Source organism: Euphorbia lathyris, chromosome 7 (assembly GCF_963576675.1).
Source record: "Euphorbia lathyris chromosome 7, ddEupLath1.1, whole genome shotgun sequence".
Lineage (NCBI taxonomy): Eukaryota > Viridiplantae > Streptophyta > Magnoliopsida > Malpighiales > Euphorbiaceae > Euphorbia > Euphorbia lathyris.
The window spans coordinates 39,928,897-39,951,101 of record NC_088916.1 but is presented as its reverse complement, the minus strand read 5'-3'; the positions used below and the strand labels follow the sequence as shown (position 1 = coordinate 39,951,101).

At 36.1% G+C, this 22,205-nt stretch overlaps 1 pseudogene; it reads left to right on the top strand.

Moving 5' to 3' along the window:
* The first annotated feature begins 8,297 nt into the window (after positions 1–8,297).
* LOC136236083 (uncharacterized) overlaps positions 8,298–22,205 on the top strand; it is a 33,741-nt pseudogene continuing 19,833 nt past the window's right edge.

Below are 22,205 nucleotides of genomic sequence, written 5' to 3'. Positions count from 1 at the left end.
AGAGCTCAGTAGAGTATTTGAAATCTCAGAACGTGTTCCGGGGACAGGACGTAGGCTTAGAAGAAGCCGAACCTGGATAAATCTGCTGAGTGAAGTATTTCTTACCTTAACTCCTTATTTATATTGATTGCTTTAAATAATCAAAACTGACCAAGTAAAGAGGTCAAGTTGAGTTGTGCGCGTTGAACGTCTGAGCTCAGGAATAGACTCTAAGTGCTATCTCCTGACTCAAGCTAAGAAACTGACCTAGTCAATGTTGACTAAGCCAGTATCTTACTGTTTACTCAGCGCCGCTGTTCAAACCTTTTTCTTTAGAAAAAGAAGTCTGCCTAAATTACAAAAAAGTTTAAATAGTTTCTAAGGCAAAGAATACTCTCTCTCTCTCTTAAATCTTTCTAAAACCTTTCCCATCTTCGAACTATGACTAAGATTTCCTGCAATGTCTCCGGTGCCGGCCACCAAAAGTCCAGCTCCGATGAACCTTCACGAAACCCTTCTACACCGAGCAAGGGTAAAACTGGCCAAACTTCTGGCCAAGGGAAAGCTGTTAAGATCAGGACCTATTCTAAGGTCTTCGAAAATGTCCGCGAATGGAAGGTTGAGCCCTCCAGATGGGTCTCTGAGCATTTCGTACAACATGAACAACCATTTGCCGAATGGATTTCCAAGAACGAATGTACTGGGTTGTTCTCAGTTCGAGATGAAACCTATTCTGACTTAGTGAGGGAATTCTACCACAACCTCAAAGTAGCCAGTGATACCACCGACTATCTCTGCACTGAGGTAAAAGGGAAAACCATCTTCATCAACCCCCTCTACATAGGAAATCTCCTCCAGCTGAAAACTGAGGGAGCAAGGCTGAGGAAGTCAGGAGATCAGGACAAGACTGATTACGTCCATTCCTTCTGCAAACCTAAGGGTTACTCAGGAGAGGTCTCAACATATTCAATGGGTCAGCACCAGAAGATGGCTCACTACCTGCTGAGCTATTTTATTTACCCAAAGATCAGCTGCACTACATCAGCAACAAACTTTGAACAGTGCTTCATATGGCACATGCTGACGTACACCCCCATCAACATGCCGATCTTCTTAGTTGCTGGGTTCCTACGCAGCACGGGTACGCTGAGGCTTGGGTCACTCATAACTCGAATTCTTCTTGACCACAAGATTGATCTCGAAGGCGAGGAATCCTTCAAAGGAACTGAGATCACAGCTGCCTCGCTGAGGGCACTGAAATTTGGGCAGCCCTTGAAGAAAGGAAAAGCTGCTGTTGCTGCTGCTGGCCAAGCTGGCCAAACTGAGGAAACTGTTGCTGAGCCTAAGAAAGGGAGAAGAACTAAGGCTCCAGCTTCTCGCAAGAGAAAATCTACTGAGTCACCAAATGTTGAGTCTCCTGCAAAGAGGCAGAGGTCAGCTGGAAAGTCAGCTGAAAAGAGAACCAGGCAAGATGAGCCTAGAACTGAGAAAGCTGCTGAGCTACCTCAGAAGAAGCAAAAGACTTCAACACTGGCACCTCTGGACGTTATACCGACCGACTTTATTGTACCGGGTGATTCTCATTTCACTCAATGCCAAGGTACTGATGCTACGGAAACTGAGGTCCAGTTAGATGACCACTTCATCTCCCAAGTTGAGGAAGAACTTGACGGAGATAGTTCTGAGGAGGAAGAGGAAAAAGAAGAAACCAGCGGTCAGGATGGCGCTGAGGATTCAGAAGAAACTGCCAGCGAAATTGAAGCTGAGGATGCTAACACTGGGTTAGCTGGTGGAAATGTGCAAACTGACACCGAGTTAGCTGCTGGAGTTGAGCAAGTTGAGCAAGTTGAGCAAGATGACCAGACCCATACTGAGCAAAAGGAACCTTCTCCTACTCACTCAGAAGAACCTGCTCATCATACCACTCCACCACGTAGAAGGCGAAAGCTGGTTAAGGCCAGTGAGGTGATGGTCAGTGAACTTCCTGTGCAATCACCATCTATTCCTGAACTTGTCCTCTCTAAGACAACAAAGGACCCTTCTACTGTTCAACTAAAGTTTTTCAAACGGCCATCAACTTCCTCTACTACAACGCCGTTGGAAAAACAAGCCTCTGTTTCTTCTCAACAGGAACATGCCGACCATAACACTTCAACCACTTCAACAAGTCAGGTTGAACCAACCACTGTCCATGCTGTCTCCTCAAGCATGGTGCTGACTCCCCATCTTTCTGCTGTCAGCACAGACAGTGTTCGGGTTATGTCTTCCATCAACAACCTCTCTGCTGATCAATCAACAATTCCTTCAACTCAAGTGCAGATTGAGCCAACTCATCCAGTCACTGACCAGGGTGCTCCTTTCACTCCACTTTCTTCTGGTCATACTGATGTACATCGGGATGCCACTGAGTCCGGCAAAAAGCTCATTGACTCAGTGCAAGCACTCATCCACGATCTTCAACATTCCGCTTCGCCTGCTGCTGGATCTTCAATTCCTGAGACAACTCAGCTCTCCCAGGTCACTCTACTTCTCAACGAAGTCAAGGGACTCAAGGATCTGCTGAATGTCGTCTTGTCATTCCAAGCCCAGCAAGCTAAGCAGGATTCACTTGCCAAGTTGGCAGAGATACAGCTGTCAACAATTCAACATCTGAACTCTCTCCATCAGCAAGTTCAGAAGTTGTCTGCTGTGAACACTGACTACACCACTTCCTCAGAACTCAAGATGCTTTTTGCTCAGCTTCATACTGAGCAACTTAAGACAAATGAGCAAATGGTGTCCTATAGTCAGTGCTCAGTCGAGCAAATCGATGAGGCCATCAGGCTACTTAACCTCAATAAACAAGAGATGGATACTGACGCGTTGAAGCAGAATGAGTTGCTATCTCTCACACAACAATCCTTCAATCACATCCGTCATAATAATATCCAGCGTCATCATTATGACTCAGCCCTCTTGAAAACTTTCCACCAAGTCTTTGCTGGCCTCTCTGAAGCTCTCATCTGGCAAGCAAAAGCTCAAGCTTTCAGTGTAAATATGCTCAATGCTGCTGATCTTCGCGTACCAGTCGAAGTATCAGCTGATGGAGTTGCCATCTTTGATGGCGTAAATGAAAGTGCTGACAAACTAAAAGAGCTTTCCCAAGAACTTTCTCGTGCTGTCTTAACCGATGCGTTCAAGCTCCCTGAAGTTGACAAAACGGGGGAGAAAGCGCAAGCTGCTAGAGCTCAGTATGAGCAACGTCAGTACGAGAGAAGTCAGTCACAGGGCAAGAGAAAGAAATAGATAGGCTAGGTCTTAACACTTGTAATCTATGTGCTATGTTTATTTCTTTTGCTGTGTAACTGCTGACTTCTATCAATATATCATACTTACGTTTCTTATTCAAATCCTGAGTTATGATATATGCTTTTAAGTACTGAGTCATTATGTATCTTCAATTAAATCAGCTATGTTTAAAACTTGTAATATTGACTAAATGATATGCTGATAACATGTTTGACATGAACCTATATACTTATGAAATATTCTGATAAGAACTCATTGAACAAATTACTCAGCACGCGCTCTATATGTTTAAACCTTCCGCTTACCACTGAGTAAATAGAATATGTGATATAGCTAACCTATACCTAAAAACTGACCTTAGACTTACTCATTTAAATCCTTAAATGTTTTAAGTAAAACTAAGTCAGTAGCTCAACCCTTACGGGGGAGTTTGCTAAAGTATATTAGGTCAACTATCATGGGGGAGCTCATACTGAGTTCCTTGCTGAATAGTTTTGCCAACATCAAAATGGGGGAGTTTGTTGAAACACCTTTCCACATAATTTTGATTTGATAAAATTGTTTAAGTATAATATATATACATATTCTAAACACACTAAGTTTAAATGCTTTGATTTAATTCTACTAATGTGTTTGTTCAATGTTGAGTTAAAATATTATAAGACATAAGAATCGAAAGGCCCAAGCCCATTACGGAAGCCAATGCCCAAGTCAAACAACTCAGTACACTCGGCCCGCGTATGTCAAGACGTTGCCGTTTTTGTTCAAAACGCAACTCAGCAATCGGAAGGATCTAGAAGACCTTCGGGAACAACTTCAAGATGAAGCTGCTGAGTAGTCTCGACAAAGCGTACAAGACAGCAGCTGGCAAAGGAAAACTTCCAGACAAAGTGTTTCCTCTTTTAGTAAAGTTCAGACGACACAGTATGCTGTCTAGTTGACTTTACCATAAAAGGAGAGACCATCTGCTGAGCTGACCGAGGACAGAAGATACACGATTGTGATTGGCCGAGAGCTCTGTACAAGTCAGGATGACAACGACACATAGCCGTTTCCCTCCAACGGTTATTTCGAAATTCGAAATGACCGACGACCCAGACATCTCTATAAATAGTGCCATCACAAGCTTCACAAGATACAGAACTTGATCAAGAAGTTACGCTGACCGAATCTCTACAAGTTCTGCAAGCAAGAAGCAAAGCAAAATCCTTACACTACATTTCTCATATCTGTGTAAAAGTCTAGAGTGATTGTAAATCGTCTAAAGTGTCTTAGCACATCTTTGTATTAGGACAAAACACTTATCATTTCTAGAGATAGAAAGGAGAGGCTGAGTACTCGGTTTTAAGTACTCAGCGGAGAGATTAGGATTGAGTAGAAGTATAGAGGAAGGTACTCTTGTCATACTCAATTGCTGATATTGTAAAAGGTTTGAGGCTCTACCTTTAAAGAGCTCAGTAGAGTATTTGAAATCTCGGAACGTGTTCCGGGGACAGGACGTAGGCTTAGAAGAAGCCGAACCTGGATAAATCTGCTGAGTGAAGTATTTCTTACCTTAACTCCTTATTTATATTGCTTGCTTTAAATAATCAAAACTGACCAAGTAAAGAGGTCAAGTTGAGTTGTGCGCGTTGAATGTCTGAGCTCAGGAATAGACTCTAAGTGCTATCTCCTGACTCAAGCTAAGAAACTGACCTAGTCACCTGTTGACTAAGCCAGTATCTTATTGTTTACTCAGCGCCGCTGTTCAAACCTTTTTCTTTAGAAAAAGAAGTCTGCCTAAATTACAAAAAAGTTTAAATAGTTCCTAACCCCCCCTTGGAACTATACTTGCAACTAAACAAGGGACCAACAACTTCTGCCGAAGTTCATCAGTTATTCACCCAGCTTCAAACTGAGCAAGAGAAGACAAACCATCAGCTTTCCTCCTACTCCCAATGCTCAGTAGAACAGATCGGCGAAGCTGTTCGTCTTCTGAATCTAAACAAGGCAGAGATGGATACTGACCAGATGAAGCAAAATGAGATTCTCCAGTATACACATCAAATCTTCACCCATGTGCGTCACTCCAACATTCAGCGTCAGTTCTATGACTCATCTTTGCTCAAGATGTTTCATCAAGCTTATGCTGCGCTGACTGATACACTCACTTGGATGGGTAAATCTCAAGCCTACGCACTGAGCATCCTCAGCGCTGCTGAAATTGGTGTGCCTCAAGAGGTATTCGACGATGGTGTTGCTGTCTTTGATGACATAAATGAAAGCACCGGCAAGCTGAAGGACTTCTCAACTCGCATATCTGAAGCTGCTCAAAACAGCACCTTCAGGCCTCCTCCTCCTCCCGATGCTGCCAAAACGGGGGAGAAAGAACAAACAGGAAGAACTCAGCAAGAGGCTGCTGGAAGTAGTCAGCATAAGGGAAAGGGCAAACTGAACTTTAAGAAGAAATAGCTTTAGTTAAGATAGCTAGTTCCTAAGTCTTAAGTATCCCTGCTTTTTGTAATATGCTGAGTACTTATTATTACTTTGACTTGCATCAAATATTCAACTTGTTTAAAATTTCAAATCTTATGTGATGCTAAGCTATTATGTTTTGCATGCATCAACTGTGTTTATCATTTTTAATGTCCTCTGATTGTATGCCGTTAACACTGTCTTGTATGATTAAAACACTGTCTTATAAGACTCATTGAACAACAAAATACTGAGCGCTCTCTGATAGTTAAATCTTCCGCTTAAAACTGAGTTAATAGAATATGTTCCATGAGCTGACCTTTATTTGAAAACTGATCTAGGACTTACTCGATTAAACCTTAAAATGTTTAGAGTAAAACTAAGTCAGTAGCTCAACCCTTACGGGGGAGTTTATTAAGGTATAAAAGGTCAACTATCATGGGGGAGCTCAAAACTAAGTTCTTCACTGAATAGTTTTGCCAACATCAAAATGTGGGAGTTTGTTGAAACACCTTTCCACATGATTTTGATTTGACAAAATTATTTAAGTATATGATTAAAAAATATTCTAAACACACTAAGTTTAAATGCTTTGATTTATTACACTAATGTGTTTGTTCAATGTTGAGTTAAATTGTTTATAAGACATAAAGACTAAAAGGCTAAAGGCCCAAAGGAAAGTCAAAGGCCCAAGACAACTCGGACCGTGTAAACAAAACGCTGTCGTTGTGGACAAAACGCAGCTCAACATGAAGAAGGATCTGGAAGACTCTCTTTATCTACTTCGGAACGAAGCTGCTGAGTTGGACGACAAAGAGTACAAGACAGCAGCTGAGCAAGGAACAACTTCAAGACAAAGTATTTCTACTTTGGGTAAAGTTCAGAAGACACAGAAAGCTGTCTAGAAGACTTTGCCATAAAAGGCGAAACATTCTGCCTGTCTGTCTAAAAGCTGCTCAGCACTGACCGAAGACAGAAGATACAATAATCTGATTGGCCAACGGCACTGAGCGTTTACTGAGTGACAACGACATCAAGCCGTTTCCCTCCAACGGTTATTTCGAAATTTGAAATAACCGATACCTCATGTGTCACTATAAATAGGCCTTTCAGTTGCTTCATTCGATGCAGATCTTCACCAAGCCATTACGCTGACCAAATTTCTACTTGAAGAATCTGTGTGAAAAAGCAAAGCAAATACTTACACCAATTTCCATATTACTGTGTAAAAGTCTAGAGTGATTATCCAATCATCTAAAGTGTCTTAGCGATTGTTGTTTAGGACAAATTATCATTTCTAGAATTAGAAAGGAGAGGCTGAGTACTCGGTTATAGTACTCAGCAATAGAATAGGAGTGAGTAGAGGTATAGAGGAAGGTACTCTTGTTATACTCAGCTTCTTGTTGTAAAAGGTTTGATGCTCTACCGTTAAAGAGCTCAGTAGAGAATTCGAAAGCTCGGAACGTGTTCCGGGGACAGGACGTAGGCATAGAGGCCGAACCTGGATAAATCTGCTGAGTAACATCGTTCTAACCTTAAACTCCTTTAATATATATATTGCTTGCTTAAACAAAACTGACCAAGTAAAGAGGTCACGCTGAGTTGTGTGCATTGAGTATCTGAGTTCAGGAATAGACTCAAGTGCTATCTCCTGACTCAAAGAAAGAAGCTGACTTAGTCACCAGTTGATTAAGCCAGTGTCTTACTTCACTCAACGCGCTGTGAAATTCCTTTTCAAAGTAAAAGAAGTCAGCCTTAACGTACTAAAATTTTAAATAGTTCCTATCCCCCCCCTTGGAACTAACCTATTACGTTATAAGAGACCAACAGAAACCACTAGTATTTAAGGGTAGAGCCTGTGGCCGGGGGGCTCCAGACCATCCGGGCTCTAGGCTGGCTCCGCCACTACTTCTAAGTATACTAATTACAGGTAAGGTGTATTTATACCAACTTATGGTTAATAGAGAGTTAATCTAACTTTTTTTCCTTTTCTAATTATTTTCCTACTTAAACTAACATACACAAGAGCTGCGACTACGCGGCCGTCAGCGCCCACTTCTTCCATCCATGAGATTTTCAAACCTTTGATTCCCCCTAACGGTAGAGATGGAACGCCAACGCCTTCTTTCCCTAGAACCCCTTCCCATCGCTCCTACAAAGACTTTGTAACTGACGAATTGATGCAAGAACATCCTAGAACCCTAACCGATCTTCGTGAATCTGGATTGGAAGAATTGAATTTATTTACGGGAACCCTTTGTTTCCGAGTATCACCATTGCTCCACAGCTGGTCGACAAGTGGTCACAAGTTTGGATTGACGCCTTGATCGTTAAAATTTGGGGAAGTCTGTTGGATATATTGCCCCTAGGAACCGTGTGTTGGAAATTTGGAAGCCGAAGGGTGGTTTCAATATGATGGATATTGGGCATGGTTTTCACATTGTCAAGTTTGATAGCATGGAAGACAGAGAACATATGATTCAGGATGGGCCTTGGATGGTACAAGGTCATTATCTAAATGTAAGAACATGGTCGCCTAATTTTGTTCCTTCATAGCAATGACAGTTGTCTCGATAATGGTATGGGCTAGATTTTCTGAGTTACCCCTCCAGTACTACAATGAGGATTGTCTTATGCTCATTGGCAACTCTTTTGGAAAATCAGTGCAAGTTGACAAAAATACAGTTGGTAAAGAGCGAGGAAAGTTTGCACGAGTCTGTCATTGAGATTGATTTGTCTAAACCTTTTGTGGCTCAGTATCACCTCAATGGGAAAAATTATCATATTAAGTATGAGGGCCTCTATCTGGCATGCAATAAGTGTGGATGGTACAAGCATACATGAGATGCTTGCTCACATCCTAGTATCTTGACGAGCACGAAACCAATAATTCCACAACCTGCACCATCTGTTAGCACTCACACTTGGGATACTTCTTTAATGAATGGCTCTATGCTTGAAGCTTCTAAACATGCTTATGCTACTGATAGTTCCTTAGAGTCTCAGGTTGAGAATAAAGATGCATATGGTTATGCCCCTTAAATGATAGTACCACGAAGAAAATACACTCCCTGCACCCTGAAACCATCTGTGCCTCCCTCCACCGAATGTTGCTAGTCCAAAGGACTCCAGAAAATTTCCGTATAGTTCAAATTCAATGAAAGACCCTTGAGGTAATGGTGCTGTGTCAACTATAGGTACTATGAACAACAACTTTCAGTTTGGTGCATCGAGTTTGGGAGGATCGACTTTTCCCAAGCCTAAATATCATGGCCGTCTGGGCTTCCATGATCTTTCTCCCCACAACATTTTTGGGGATCTTACTGATGATGTTGGGGACCCCTCTTCAGATATGGATGAAGTACACAATAACAAGGAAAATGCCCGACTATCAGAGGACTCTAGTGGTCTGCATAAACAAAGTCCGGCTGGCGCTTCAATATTGATACCTCTTGCTTTGCGTGATATGAATGCGAGCTTGACTACGGGAGAGCATTTTGCTATCATGGACCAACAATAACATATGATGTTGGGGTTTAGTGTCCTATAGACAATTGTGTAGGATATAAACTATTTATAAATGAATCGTTCGTTATCATTTGTTTTATAAGATATAGTATGTTTAACTATATAAAGGCATTAATCTTTCATCAGAACTAATTAAAATAAATCCCAAGTTTATTTAAGCAATTATAAAGTGTTTATACAAGCATGGCGTGAGACTATACTTTATAATAAGTCAATAAACTTAAAACAATCTCAAGTCAAGCAATATGTTCATGGAATTAACATAGTGCTGTTTTGACTTGCATGTAATAGTATCTTCTGTTGTGAACAGAGAGCTGATCTCACAAGTTTTAAATATGAAGATATCTAGGCAATTGCATGGATCCGGTGAAGGAGTTCATTAGGATTGGGGACCCGACTTGAGATAATAGGATGAATGAATTTATCTAAATGTCACTTGTTTCATCTCAAATGGTATTAGTAGGTATAAGTAATCCTCAGACTCAAACAAACATTAATTAGTGATTCTGGATTCTGGAGTGTGGTACTTTGACTCTGTTTAAACACGATAACATGGATGACTCTGAGGTGTGTGAGAACAGGCGTTGGGTATCATATAAAGTAATGGCAGGGTAGTTAATGTTAGATTGAGCATTTGTCACTCCTGACAGATAGGAGATATATCCATGGCCTCTTGTGGAGAATTAACTGGAAATCCTTGCAATGTGATAGGGTTAAGAGTCAAAATGGAGATTTCACTTAACCTATTTATTCAGAGTTAATTCTATATGGACAAGTAAAACAAACGTCTCATTACATGTAACTTGACATATTCCATAGTTACAGATTCGTCTAAGGATATAACTGATGAAGGATCGAATTATACTAGACCTAATGCGGAAAGGTAAACACTAGTATCAACCTGACTTCTTATCGCTCTAGGGGAATATTTACGATTCTGCTAGTAACAGTCTTCGAACTCATTCCGTTATATATTTAGTTGAAATTAATCAAGTTGAATTAATTCCAATAAATATATCCGGCTAGTAGAGATAAGAACCTATTGGGTTGCACATGAGACTTGGAATCGGAGGACGAAATAGTAATTGGGAGGGTGAGATACATGGGGGCCAAAATCTATATACTAAGGATAAGATAATTGATAATTATAATTAGATTATAGTTATAGTTAAATTATCTAATTATGTGACAATGTTAATTAGAAGGTTTAATGTGATTATATCTCTAATTAATTAAATCCCTAACATAAATAAACATCTAATTAGGATTAGGAGTATTATTTATATATATATATATATTAAGATATAGATAAAGATAATAATTGTATATTTATCTAATAGTAAACATATTTGGAATAGGATTTTAATTAAGAGTTTTAACCTAATGCGATTAGAATTAATATTTCAAAGGCTATAAATAGACCCCATAGCTCATGGAATTCGACCAACACAAATAAGTAGAGAAGAAAGTCTTTCGACCTCCACTCGTCTAATTAGTCATTTCGTTTACTCTTTCTTTGATCTTGTGTCGATTCCTTTAGAGGCAATCAATTTAGATTGCTATTCGTTGGTTGATTACTAACCATTTTATTTTCTGTTGTTTTCATTGTTCGTGAAACACGGTTGAGAAGTTAGTGGGCACTTCATTTCCAACGGTAGATAGATCGTCAGAAAAGGTACACTTGTTTAATCCATCTTTGTATGAAATAATGATTAATAGATCTTGGGAAAAAGGAAAAACAGTGACAAAGTGCATTGTTAATAGGCTAAAACCCTATATTCAAACGATGGTCAGCCCTATATAGAGCATTTTTGTCCAGGGAAGGCAAATATATGATAACGTCATTCTCATTCAAGAAGTGCTTCATTCTTTTAAAAAAAAACAGGGGCATGGGAGGCTTATAGTTCTGAAGTTAGATCTTAAGAAGGTTTATGATAGGATTTCATAGAGCTTTCTTAGGGAAACTTTGATTGTAGTGGGTCTGGATGATCATTTGATTAAGCTCATCATGAGTTATATTACTAGATCTAGTATGCAAGATTTTGGAACGGGGACCAACTTAAAAAATTCTCCTCTACTCGAGGCCTCTGATAGGGTGACCCCCTTTTCCCTTACATCTTTGTGCTTTGCCTCGAAAGACTAAACCACCTCATTTTTTATGTTGTCCAGGATGGCCAATGGTTCCCAATCCGCCTCCCTCGAAGAGGTCCACCTATTTCTCATAAATGTTTTTTTGTAGATGATATTGTGCTGCTGTTTGAAGCTAGTATTGATCAAGCTCTTGTTATTCAACATCATTTTTGTGTGAGCTTGGGGCAGAAGGTGAGTTTTACTAATTCTAAAGTCTTTTTCTCTGATAATGCTTCAGTTGATGTCAAACAGGGTATCTATAACATCATTGGGTTTACGAGCACTAGTGATTTGGGCATGTATCTGTGGATGCCCCTTTTGCATAAGAGAGTAACCAAATAGACGTATAAATATGTAATGGAACGAGTTCAGAGCAAGCTTACCGAGTGGAAAGAAAAATGTCTCAACTTTGTTGGTCGTCTAACTCTTATTAAATCTGTAAGTTCTGCCATTCCTAGTTATACATGTTGGGGTTTAGTGTCCTATAGTCAATTGTTGTATGATATAAACTAGTTGTAAATTGTTAAGCCCAAAATATACCTAAAATATCATCATTATTTACATCAGTTTTACTACGAATTTGTGCTATTTATATCTATTTAGAGTACTTTTACATCCGAATATGTTTCTTTCATGCAAGGTACCTAAATATTTGGTAAAATCCAAATAGGAGCGAAAAAGGTCAGAAACGAAAGGAAAAACCCTACGAAAAGAGTCAAAGACGAAGAAAATCAAACGCACCGAAACGAAGACGGGAAACGAAGTCGACGCCGGGAATAATCACCCGTGTCGCGACCGAGATTCCCTATTCTCGGTCGTGACATGCGTCGCCTAGTCACTTCTTTCCTCCGTTCTGAAGACTGAAAACTTACCCCCCTAATCTCGGTAGAGATTTTATTATCTCGGTAAGTTCAGATTTTCAAGCTGCACATCTTACACATGTTCGATTTCAAAGATACGCGTCCGTTCGAGTGGATAGAAACGTCTCTTCGCAGCAGACACATCCCCTAGACACGACTCTTCAACATCTATAAATTTAGAGTTGATTCAGAGTTGAAAGGATGATAATTGAGAGTTAAGATTTAGTACAGAATTTATGCAGAAATTCTGAGTCAAACGATTCAGAGTTAGAAGTTCGATTTTGTAAAAACGATATGATGTACACACATTGTTTACTCATTAATTACAAACACAATAGCATTTAGATTTAGATTAAGATCTGTTCAGACTAGTTTACATTTTGGTTGTAGAAGAACCATCTCTATTCCGAAGATTCAACGAGAAGATTAAGTAGCAGATTCGACCCCGGAGCCTGACAAACTCTAACGAGGTTTGAGGAAAGGATTGACGACCCGGAACTCTCGTGTCGTTTTGAATGCTTCCATGCTTTTTATTCTCTGTAAACTTGTATCAAATTCACACTTCATCTAATAAAGTTCATGCAATTCAATATATTTTTATGTAGCACTTCTGTAAATGATCCGAAGTGAATTCTGGTGTTTTCATTAAAACGCAGTTAAATTCAATATCTTTACAAGGAAACTTTGTTGAACACTTAGGCAAATTCATTCTTTGTGAATTAATTTGGTTAAGGTAGCAATCTAACCCGACCGTAGGAGGATTGTCTGAGGTTCAAAGCCCTTTAATTGAAGGAGTTTACGTTATTATACTTTTATAATTTATACAAAGTTTAAAGTTGTTTTCTTTGCTTAATGCAAACGAACACAATAAATCTCTTATTTTAGACACTAAACGTTTCTGTTTTGTAATTCATTTTCAAAACATAATTGATTTCTAACATTCTACACATTCTATCCTAATTCTTATTCAATCAATCTCAAAATCAATTTCAAATAACGATTATCTATTTTTTTATATAACCTTAAGTCGTATTTAAAGTACTCATAAATAAGTTTTTGTTGAAAAACATTCCCTGTGGGATTGATATCTTTTTATTACTACAAGCAAAACCGTGCACTTGCGGAAATCGCTCAACATAAATGAATCGTTCATTATCGTTTGTTTTATAAGATATAATATCTTTAACTATATAAAATCATTTATCTTTTATAAGAACTAATCAAGTTAAATAAAAGAAATACCGAAGTTTATTTAAGTGATCATAAAGTGTTCATACAAGCATGAAGTGAGACTAAACTTTATAATAAACTAATAAACTTAAGACAACCCCAAGTCAAGTAATGTGTTTATGGATTAACATAATACTGTTGAGACTTGCATGTGATAATGTCTTCTATTGTGAATGGAGAGTTGACCTCACAAGCTTTAGGTATTAAGATATCTAGGCAGTCACATGGATCCTGTGAAGGAGTTCATTAGGATTGGGGACTCGACTTGAGATAACAGGATGAGTGGATGTAACATCCGTGTCTAAAATTTTATTTTTCGGAATAAATAGTGTTAATTAATTATGAATTTAAATATATCTATTGAGTCTAATTTAATACTTTTAGGTGTAAATAAAAAATTTGGGGAAATTTTGATAAAAACTATAAACATTAATTATGATTCTGGATTATGGATTGTGATGCTTTGATTCTATGCGAGCACGGTCCACTACACGGGCCTCTAGGGTGTGTGAGAGTAGGGTTAGGTATCACATAAAGTAATTGCAGGATAGTTAATGTTAGATTGAGCATTCATCACTCCTGATAGATAAGAGATATATCCATTGGCCTCTTGTGGAAGAATTAACTGGAAATCCTTGCAAGGTGATAAGGTTAAGAGTAGAAATGGAGATTTCACTTAACCTATCTATTCAGAGTTAATTCTACCTTAACAAGTAAAACAGATGTCTTATTATATGTAACTTGACATATTCCATAGTTACAGATTCGTCTAAGGATATAGCTGATAAATGATAGAATTATACTGGATCTAATACGAAAAGGTAAACGTCAGAATCAACCTAACTTCTTATCGCTCTAGGGGAATGTGATGCCTCTGATAAAATAGTATGCACACTCGTTCCATTATATGTTTAGGTTAAATTGATTCTGTTAAATTAATTTAAATAAACGTATATGGCAAGCTGCGATAAGAACCTAATAGGTCACATATAGATAGAATGGTAATTTAAAGAGGGAGAGACATAGGAGCCGAAATTTATAGTAATAAATTAAGATGGATTTTTTGTTTTATTTAGATAAATATAATTAGATTATATTTATGGTTAAATCATTTAAAGCGATAATATTAATTAGACAGTATAATGTGATTATATATCTATATTATTATCCTAACTTAATTAAATATTCTAATGGGACTAGGATTCTATTTATTAAATATAATTATATTAGATATAGATAATATTGATAAATAATTTTATTATCTAATTAGAAAACCTAAATGTGATTAGAAACCTAATTGACTAAACCTAATGTGATTAGGGTTAAAGGATTAAAAGACTATATAAATACACATATTGGCATTGGAAATTTCGACCAACACAAATAGAGAGATAGGAAATTCTTCTCGTCCCTCATTTGACAAATTATCTCTTCCATTTCATTCGTTTCTTAGTTCGTGTGGAAATTCTTCTCGTCCCTCATTTGACAAATTATCTCACAAATAGAGAGATAGGCAATCTACATTTGGTTGCTATTTTGGTTAATTACTAACGTTTTAGTTTTGTTTTTGTTTGTGTTCGTGATTGACGTGATATCCATATGGACACTTCATTTGCAATGGTAGATAGTTCGTCAACCAATGTACATATGTTTAATCACTCTTTATATGAAATAACGATTAACAAATCTTGAGAAAAGGGAAATAAATAAAATTTTATAATTCTGCTGCGTTTAAGCTTGTCTATTTTCCTTCAATACAATGCAAACCACTCTTCTGCCTAAAAACATTTGTAGAAAAATTGATGCTTGCAACAATGGATTTCTCTGGGGCTCTCAAAGGGGATAAAAAATGAATTCATCTAATTAATTGGAATTTGGTTTGTTCAAAGACAAATGATGGAGGGTTGGGCATAAAAAATCTCCTTCGTTTCAATTTGGGTATGATTGCTAAGCTCAATTGGAAATTTCTTGTGGATAAGGACTCGCTCTAGACTCGTGTTCTTCATGCTAAATATTATAGGTAGCGGGAGGGGCAAGACATGTTCCGTGCAAATGCAAACCATTCGTACACTTGGAGAAGCATCGTGGCGGGGATCTGTGTTCTAAATAAAGGAATTGGCAAAATTATTTTTAATGATAAAACGAGATTCTAGTTGGACGTTTGGTGTGGAGGAGAACCTCTTATTAATAAAACGACATGTCCGCCTCCTACTCACTTGTTGACTATGACAGTTTTGGAATTATGGGATAGTGGGAGAGGAACCTGAAACTGGGAAATGTTCTCAGCTTTTCTGGATGCCTCAACTATGTCATTGTTTGCTTCTTGTCTTGAGAGTTCCATAGAGGATTGATGCTTTTAGTCTAAAACATCATCTAGGGAGTACTTGGTCCGCTCTGGTTATTGCTACATTGGTGATAATTCTCCTACGTCTAGCTCTATCTAGTCTACCATCTGGACACTAGCAGTTCCGAGTAAAATGCAGTGTTCTATTTGGCAACTAGAGCACAACGCTGTACTGTGCAATGTGAATCGAGTGCGCCAACATCTCACTACTAATGCTGCCTGTCCCTTTTTCCATGAACTCGAAACTCTTGTTCATATCCTTCGGAACTGTCGAGTAGCGGGTTTTATTTGGAATGGGGTGATACCGGTCGGTATGCAGTTGAGTTTTTTACTCTTGCCCGTTGGATAGGTGGCTCAAGTTGAACTTGGTGCAAAGTTGGAGATTCAGGGACATTTTGTGGCCTAGGTTTTTTGTTTTTTTTTTTGTATTTGGTGGCTATGGAAGTGGCGGACTGGAACAGTATTCAATTCTGCACCTATTAACGCTAATTCCATTGATGTGTTTTATGATGAGTTTCACCGAGCTCAAAAGCTCATATGAACTGGTCCTTTGCTAAGTCCATGCATGATTTGGATTCCTTGGCATCCTTCTGATTCGGGATAGACGAAGCTGAATACTAATGGTGCTAGCAAAGGGAACCCTGGGATGGCTTTAGCAAGTGGCCTTCTAACGAATGAGCAAGGATAATGGTGTGGGGGTTTAGAGTGAATATTGGCTTTTGTACATCTTCTGTTGTGGAATTATGCGGTATGTACTTTGGGCTTCAGTTAGCCTGAGATCGAGGGATTAAAAAGCTCATAGTGGAGTTGGATTCGAAGCTAGTGATACAGTTCATGACAGACAGTATGTGGGTACATCACCCTTTTTTATGGCCATCCATTTGGGGATAGACAGTGGAGTATCCTCTTCGTGTATACTTATCAGGAAGGTAACATGACATCTGACTGGTTGGCAAATTTTATAGGTTCTTACCCTTTGGGTTACCATGAGTTTGGTGTGCCTCCTGCAAGTCTCCAGGAGATCCTCGGAGCTGATTGTCGAGGATCTATTCTCAGTCGTATTGTTTGAGCTTAGTTTTCCCTGGCTTGTTCTCTTTGTTTCTTTGGTTTTTTTCCTGGGCGTTTAGCCTTCTTTGTATCTACCAAAAAAAAAAAAAAAAACTAACATACACAAATGTATATAATATACTACATCTCAGACTAGTGTAAACTTCTTACCTTTAAGATGTGGATGGTATAGATATCATATGCTACTTGCTTAACCTCACTCTCATTTGTATTGAACTTAAGGTTGCGTTTGGTACGTCGTAATGCAATGTAATTTAATCAAAGTTGTAATGTAATCAACTTTGTAATGTAATGGAATGAAATATTGATTCCATTACAATGTTTGGTTAGCAAATTTTAAAGAAACTTGAAGTACTGTAACTACTATTACAATACTTATGGTGAAGCTCTTAGCCTAGTGGTTGAGAGCTTACCTATGCCTTGGGAGGTCATGGGTTCGAATCACATCCGGGTCTGGTGGAGATTTTTCTTTCTTCTTTAATGTAAGCGCATTGCGCAAATTAAAAAAAAACTACTATTACAATACTTATGTTTACTTAGTTACTTGTTCGTAGTGATAATATTTTTTCTATATCATCAAAATCAACAAAAAAGTAAAAAACGCAATAAACATGGAAAATGAGAAAAACAATACTTAGTTAGTTACATGTATACTTATGTTTACTTAGGTAGTTACATGTTTGTAGTTTTTCACGTTTGTATGTTTACTTAGTTAGTTACATGTATGTAGCTAGTCAGCGGCGAATACATGATTACTCGGTTGGGGGACTGATTTTACATGTGCGTTCGAGATTTTTTTTTGCTAAATCGAATTTGCTTATTTTTTTTTGTATATATGCGTGTTATAATTTGAATAGTCAAGAACTAATTTTAAGTATTAATGTACAATTTCTTAAAATTAAGCTAGATTTCGTTTAATAGTCCTAACATGTAAAAAAAATTTGGATTTAGGGAGAGTTGAACATATAAAAAAATTAAAAAATTAGATTTGGCAAAAAAAAATTAATAATTTGGATTTAAGGAGGCCTAAGAGGCCAAACAAATTAGAAATTTGGATTTATGGAGACTTAATAGGCCAAAAAAATTAGAAATTTGGATTTAGAAAGGCCTAACAGACAAAAAAAATTAGAAATTTGGATTTATAGAAGCCTAACATGCCAAAAAAAATAGAAATTTGGATTTAAAGAGGCATAACATGTCTAAAAAAAATTAGAAATTTGGATTTAGGGAGTATCTAATAGGTCGAAAATATTGAAATTTTGATTTTTGGACAAGGCTAACACGTAATGGGATATATTTAATTTTTTTATTAGTTTAATGCTAGTTTCTAAAAAAAATTATAACATTTTTACATTTTTTATTTTTAGTTTTAAAATTTTAAAATTTAATTTAGAAATTAAGTTGTTTGAATCTCAAAAATAAGAAATTAATTTTTTTAATGGAAAAGACATAATAAAAATGAGTTCAAAAGTGTTATGAAAATCAATAAATAAATTAATAACGGTAACATAGTTTTATAATTATCGAAAAATAAAATTTAAAAAAACTAAAATAAATTGAGGTTATGGGGAATTGAACCTAAACCTTTCAAAAAGAAACAAGTGTTTTTAACCATTTCATCTACCTTTAAACAATGAAATATTACTACATAGAATCTATATAGACTAATATTAGGAGGCCGAAACTACTCGTGACCATGGTGGTTCCGGCGGCCGGAGGGGCCCGGACCCCCCGGGCCACCCCCTGTCTACTTATGGTTTTTTTTTATACAATACTTATGTTTACTTGGTTATACGTTTGTAGTTTTTCACGGTTTTTCGTTTTCTCCTTTTTTTTTATGTTTCTCACGTTTTTCTTTTTTTGTCCTTTTGCATTTTTCGTGTTTACCGTATTTCTTTCATTTTTATATTTTCACGTTTTTTCTTTTTTCAGATTTTACGCTTTTTTTTCGTTTCCTTAATCTTTTTGCGTTAACAACGTTTTTCAATTTCCATTTTTCTCATTTTTTTTTATTTTTTTCAATATTTTTATTTTATTTTATTGTTTAATAAAAATTATGGATAATAATTATTAATAACAAAAGTTTAATGACTAGTCGTAATGAGGACTAATGCTTGTTTTTTTTAATGCTTATTACATAAATTTGTATAGAAAAATTGAGTAATCTATATATAATATAAAACAGTAACGATGGAACTGAGGTGTCACTTCCTCCTTTTTTAGTTATAAAAAATTTAATATATTAATTTTAATTTTATTATATATATTTATCTATAAAAAGATTATTTTATCCGTACTATGGGGGTGTTTGGTTGCTCCTTTTCCGTCTCCTTTTGCCTTTTCACTTCAAAAGGGAGAGTTTTAGGTGTTTGGTTAGTGATCTCATGTTTGCCTTTTACAATTGAAAAGCAGCATTAGGTGTTTGGTTAGTGATCTCCTGTTTGCCTTTTACACCCGAAAAGCAGCTTTTTACAAAAGCAGAGAATCTCTGCTTTTTGGAAAAGCAGCTTTTTCCAAAAGCAAACAGCAAACCGTAACAGCAACAGCAAACTGTAACAGTAAACAGCAAACCGCAACAGCAAACAGTAGGTAAAACAAACGGACCCTATATCTAAGAGTTCTACAGAATTTAAATTAATCCCTAAAATCTCTCTAATTCTCTACACATCTATATATAATATAAAACAGTAACGATGGAACTGAGGTGTCACTTCCTCATTTTTTAGTGATAAAAAATTTAATATATTAATTTTAATTTTATTATATATATTTATCTATAAAAAGATTATTGTATCCGTACTATATCTAAGAGTTCTACAGAATTTAAATTAATCCCTAAAATCTCTCTAATTCTCTACACATCTATATATAATATAAAACAGTAACGATGGAACTGAGGTGTCACTTTCTCCTTTTTTAGTGATAAAAAATTTAATATATTAATTTTAATTTTATTATATATATTTATCTATAAAAAGATTATTGTATCCGTACTATATCTAAGAGTTCTACAGAATTTAAATTAATCCCTAAAATCTCTCTAATTCTCTACACATCTATATATAATATAAAACAGTAACGATGGAACTGAGGTGTCACTTCCTCCTTTTTTAGTGATAAAAAATTTAATATATTAATTTTAATTTTATTATATATATTTATCTATAAAAAGATTATTTTATCCGTACTATATCTAAGAGTTCTACAGAATTTAAATTAATCTCTAAAATCTCTCTAATTCTCTACACATCTATATATAATATAAAACAGTAACGATAGAACTGAGGTGTCGCTTCCTCCTTTTTTTAGTGATAAAAAATTTAATATATTAATTTTAATTTTATTATGTATATTTATCTATAAAAAGATTATTTTATCTCATATATCTAAGAGTACTACATAATTTAAATTAATCCCTAAAATCTCTCTAATTCTCTACACATCTATATATAATATAAAACAGTAACGATGGAACTGAGGTGTCACTTCCTCTTTTTTTATTGATAAAAAATATAATATAATATATAATATATTAGTTTTTATTTTATTATTATATTTATCTATAAAAATATTATTTAAAGTAAATGTGAAAATCAAATAATAATATTTAATTTATATAACACATTTATGTCATTAATTGTAATTATTAGATTGTATTTTTATTAATATTTATATATTAAGATGAATCCGTGCATCGCACGGGCCAAAAACTAGTGTATTTGTAATTCTACTACGTCAAATATAATATAGACAACCAAACACAGTAATGGACCTTTATTGTAATGGTCATTCCATTACAACGTCCATTACGACGTACCAAACGGGAACTAAGAGTTTTATAAAAACATCTACTACTTGAAATCTGGTTGTCACATGTCATATGTTTTGTGTGCTCATAAAAGACTGGGGTTGAAGAAATATAGATTTTGCTGATTGCTTGTGGCATTGGTAAGGATGGTTTGATGTTAAACTCACACAATTTATGCCATTGATCTGCATTTTGTCTCAATAGATGACTTAATAATTGTATTATTATGTTTATTTAACTTCCATTAGACTAGTGAATCACCCACTAGAATACAATATCATGTTACAAATTTTCTAAATATAAGTTGAAATCACATTTGGATGCAGTGGCGGATCCAGGATTTGAGGGAGGAAGACAAAACTCTATGTAATTTTTGTTAGACAAAATAACATTAATTGAAAAAATTATATTTTAATACATAATTGCTATTCGATAGAAAATGTCTTAAAAAAAAACTTATAATGCTAAGTAGATCGACGATTACGAGGTGGCAATTGACATCTACGATCTGTCATAGTTTGAAAACGATCTGCTGTCTTTACCTATACTGCTTCTTTTTAGGGTTAAGGTGCAAAAATACCCCTAATTTTTTTGGGTCAAAAGCAATTTTATCCCTAACGTCTAAAATGGTGCAATTTTACCCCTAATGTTTGTAGCCAAGAGCAATTTTACCCCTAACGTTGATAAATTGGATTTATAAAATACAATCATTTTTTTCTTTATTTTGCACCAATTGCATATCAATTTGTTCTAAAAAAAAAGATATGATGTTTTTTGTAATTTAATAATAAAATTGGAGATTAATATTTATAAATTCGGTGAATTGTCCTACCAAAAATAAAAATAAATAAATAAATAAATTCGGTGAATTTTTTGAATTTTTTTGTCTAATTCGTACAAAAGACAATATATTTTTAATATTTTTTCTTATTTTTTCACATCCCAACATATGTTTGTGATTTGTTACTGATAAAATAACACATGTGTGAAGTGTAGATGACAAGATTCATGACCGAGAAGACAATTTGATGAATTATTTCTCAAATTGACCAAATTTATCAACGTTAGGGGTAAAATTGCTATTGGCTTCCAACATTAGAGATAAAATTGCACCATTTTAGACGTTAGGGGTAAAATTGCTCGTGATCCCAAAATGTTAGGGGTATTTTTGCACCTTAACCCTTTTTTTTATATCAAAAACTTACAAGGCAAAACGACGTCGTTTTGAGGGGAACCAAAACGACGTCGTTTTGGACTAATTGTTTTTTTTATTCGGGGGGGGGGGGGGCAGATACCCCTTTGACCCCCTACATCCGCCCCTGTTTGGATGGATAGAATTGTAGGAAAAATATTAGGGTTACAGAAAAACACTTATTGGAAATTAAAACGGAAATCGAAGTGTGCCGTGGTAGGATCCACTGCCTTGAAAGCGATTTCGACAGACGGAGTTGCAATCTGAAATCCAGTCGCTCCTTAAGGTTAACACAGAGGTTTTCGAAAGTACTGGAAGAACAAG